General features: G+C 32.8%; 1 long non-coding RNA gene across 2 annotated transcripts; it reads left to right on the top strand.

The window, feature by feature from the left end:
• The first annotated feature begins 1,017 nt into the window (after positions 1-1,017).
• Positions 1,018-2,677, top strand: LOC139848379 (uncharacterized). 2 transcript variants are annotated; one of them, XR_011759929.1, is made up of 3 exons: positions 1,018-1,492; positions 1,693-2,241; positions 2,323-2,677. It is a non-coding gene; the product is annotated as an uncharacterized lncRNA (long non-coding RNA). The 2 variants fall into 2 exon arrangements; XR_011759930.1 differs by having other exon boundaries at positions 1,018-1,454.
• Positions 2,678-4,294: the final 1,617 nt, after the last annotated feature.

The raw sequence follows: 4,294 nt of genomic DNA on the forward strand, positions 1-4,294 counted from the left end.
TATTATGTTATCTTCTTCTATATATCTGGTGAATAAGGATTCTATCAACAAACGGTTTCGATTTTTCTTACAAGGTTTACGTTTATATATCACATTGAATTCTCGGTTTGCAGGAAAGTTCTTAATATGTTGTATACATTTTCAACCATGGTTTAAAAAAACGTACGCCTCATACGCCTCGAGGCGCGCCTCACTACGAAATTGCAATTGACCGTTTCGAAACGCACGCCTCATTGCTGAATAAAAACGTACGCCTCACACCTACGCCTCACTACGAAAAACGTACGCCTCAATTGTTTAGAAAAAACGTACGCCCCTTAGAAAAAATAGCGGGGAAATTGGTGGCGGCAAAATTAGGGCGGCTGAATCCTTCTGTTTTTGACATGAGAAACATGATTGAATGAAATAGAAGAAAAGAGAGGAGGAAGATGAAGATTGAGAGAAAAGAGATGAGGATAAAGAAGAAAAGAGATAAGCGATGAGAAGAATGAAGGAAAGAAGAAAAGTAAATTGCAATTTAATATCTTTTGAAGTCCAATCTCATCTGTACCTACTCTATCATATTTTGACAAGATTTTGCAAGCATATCCTTTTGGTTTAGCTAAATTTGCAAGCAAGTCCTTACACTATATTACACTATTTAAAACATATATTACAGCATATATGTAATACGTAGTGTATAATAATAATAATATTGAAGAGTCCTGTTACTCATATGCTCTATAATATAATAATAATAATAATAATAATAATAATAATAATAATAATAATAATAATAATAATAATAATAATAATAATAATAATAATAATAATAATAATATATTTTTCACAAATGCCTCATATGCTCCATAGTATAATGAACTTATAATTTTATATGTATTTTTTTAACTCCGCCTCGAATGTACGCCTCGTTTCGCCTTGAGGCGTACGCCTCGCCTCACAAAGAGAAAACGCCTCGAGGCGCGTTTCCATTTTTTTAAACCTTGTTTTCAACCCATAATGCTCATCGATCGTTGTTACTTCATAAGAATATACGGTTTTTAACAATGGTTATTTCTTGAATACAATTTCATGATTCAATTGATAACACCGTTTCATGATTTAATAAGGTTTGATTGAGTTTAACATGTTTATTGGACCTCTAATTGTTTGCAGGATTAATTTAGCAAACGAAGGATGTTTTGAAGATGATGGGATTGTTAAATGGAATTAAAAATTTGTGACCGTATGTTATTTGAGGGGTTTGAAGATGGGGGTGTTCATTATTGGGATAAAAGTGAAATTGCAGTATAATTTAGTACCATTATCTGAGACTGATCATGGGAAGAAGGGAATGGCTTAATTTAATTATGCAGAATTGTAAAGCACCAATTGTTGCATCAAATTAGCTTTTTTATGCAAGAGTTTGACTCAAACAGGAGGATTGCTTAATGACGCTGCAACCAGAACACGAGGTACATGTGGTACATATCAGTTATCTGCTATTATAGTGGTAATATTGATTATTGAACAAACATGTTTTGATGTGTTTATCATAAAGAGATCATAACTTTGAACTTTTTGCATATGGTTTGGTTCCTAACAGGTTAAATTAATAGATATCTACAAAAAAAAAGTCTCGACGTTCATTTCATGTCCTATTTGCTTATTATATACAAAAACAACTTTGACCCGATTGCTTATCGTCTTTAGGTAGCATTAAGGACAGTGTGGAAAGCTATTTTTCCTCGAGACGAGCTTCATGGTCTATATGTGTTAAGCGGAAGGAAATATGGTGGCATGGAAAATATTCTTCCTCTGATTTTCGATAAAAGATAAACTTTTTATCCTAATTTAGATTCAGCATTTTTTTTAATTTTTTTTTATTTTATATATTCTAACGACCTGAATTTCCATCACATGGGTGGAGGTATATCTAATTGGAGAACAAATGGGTGGGAAGTTGGGTCTGGCATAATGTTCTAATGAGGAAGGGGATGACGAATTAACAGAACTTGACAATTTGTTGTCTTTGGTTTCTTTATGTGTTGATAGCAGGGACACGTACATATGGAACATGGATAAAAGTGGAGAATTCAATACCAAAAGCTTGGCGACTGCGATTAATGAGAAGATAATAGCATGGGCGCGAACAAAGTGGAGAAACTCGACGAGATAAGCTTCTTCCGCAAAAGGTTGAAATTTTAATATGGAGAGCAAAAAGAAGACTGCTACCGACAAGAGTGGATCTTGATAGAAAAGGTATTAATTTTAATTTGGTTAGGTGCCCAATGTGTGACGGTGCTATTGAAACGATTGAGCATACTCTAATATTTTTGTCAGTACGCAATGAATATTTGGGAGCATGTGTATAAGTGCTAGGAGTATGGAAATGTGATCAATATAATATGCGTTCAATGGGGAGGGATGGAGAAGGAAATCGAGCATGCTCAATCAAAAGTTCTTGGGGCAAAAATGCTTGAGCAATCCGGTGCTTTTTCATGATATACAGGTTAAAAGTTTTTGAATGGATATTGAGAAGGTAAAAGAAGGTTTGATAAATCTGGGAATGAATGAGACGATAACTTGATGACCAAGAATTTGAGTATATAGTATGTGTGAAGAAATCTTAGAAATTAACTCAAGGGAAATTGTTTTGGACGTGTAAGGGAGTCATCCAAAGAGCAGCCTGATTGAGTAGTCTGTTGGAAGCTTCGACGAGCCCAACACACCCACTATAGAGGACCTAGACTATACTAGACTCACTACACCAACACTTTGATGTTAGTTAGCCTTTAATTTTATAAATCCTTAGTGCACAATGTACTTAGGAGACAGTGTCGACCATATATCTTTAGGCGGTATAACCGACCATGTATTACTTAGGCGGCAGAGCCGACCATATAATAAGAACAACAAAAGTGTACTAAGAACTTAAACACAAACTAAGGCTTGATCGGGAAACTTAATAAAAACACTTATATTAAATTACAATTACAATATTACTTACAAGCTTTCTCTTCTCTACTTTCGCTAACTCACACTCTTCTTCTCTTCTTCACAACTCACTTCTTATTTCACTCTCACAACTTCCTTCACACACTACAAATGAAATCCTCACCCCTATTTATACTACTCCATGGAAGTTTCTAGAAACTAGATATTTCCATGGATATATATAAATATCTAGATATTTTTATACATATAAATATCTAGATATTTCTTACACACATAAATATCTAGATTTTTCCTTACATTTTAATATCTAGATATTTTTCATATACATATTAATATCTAGATATTTTACCCATATACATATACTAATTCCATATTATTCTAAATTTGCATTGTATTTTAACACTCCCCCTCAATGCAAATTTTCTTCCAACGATGTCTTGCAGACCATTCCAAGTGCTTCTCTGAATTTTGTAAACTTCGGTTTACTTAGGCTCTTGGTGAATATATCTGCAACCTGTTCATCTGTCTTTGTTGGCATCATCTTGATCTCTCCTTCAAGGACCTTCTCGCGAACATAGTGATAGTGTACTTCTATATGTTTTGTTCTTGCGTGAAAGACTGGATTCTCTGCTAGACGTATAGCTGATAGGTGATGTCAAAGCTAAGGTATACGAAATAGTTTATATTTTACTAGGAAAAACTATTAAATACGATACAGTTTTACACAAGATATTTATTTATTTAGAGAATGGATATACTTAAACCTTGCTACAACACTTATAGGCAGTGTACCTAATCGTACAGTAGTGTAGTTTTTAGTAAGTCCGGTTCGTTCCACAGGGAAATCTTTAAACAAAGCTTAACGCTATATTAGTTTACTTTTATAAAAATACAAATATATATATATAAGTAATATTATTATTATAAAGGGGGGTTTTTACCGTTTAATGACTGGTTTGTCGATTTTAAGACTTTAGTCGCAGTTAAAACCTAATGTAAAATATAAAATAAATACAAGACTTAAATTAAAGCGTAAAGTAAATAACGATAATGAAATTGCGAATAATAAAAGTGCGATAAAATAAAATTGCGATAATTAAAAAGTACGATAATTAAAAGTGCGATTAAATAACAATAAATAAAAGTGCGATAATTAGAAGTGCAATTAAATATAAGATAAAGGAAATTAAATATGAAATAAAAGAATTATGCTTATTTAAACTTCCGTAATCATGATGTTTGACGTGTTGATTTTAATTTTATGCCCATGGGTTAATTGTCCTTTGTCCTGGATTATTTAATATGTCCGTCTGGTTTTTGTCCATAACAGTCCATCAGTCATAAATATAAAATGCGA

Source organism: Rutidosis leptorrhynchoides, chromosome 5, assembly GCF_046630445.1.
Source record: "Rutidosis leptorrhynchoides isolate AG116_Rl617_1_P2 chromosome 5, CSIRO_AGI_Rlap_v1, whole genome shotgun sequence".
NCBI lineage: Eukaryota > Viridiplantae > Streptophyta > Magnoliopsida > Asterales > Asteraceae > Rutidosis > Rutidosis leptorrhynchoides.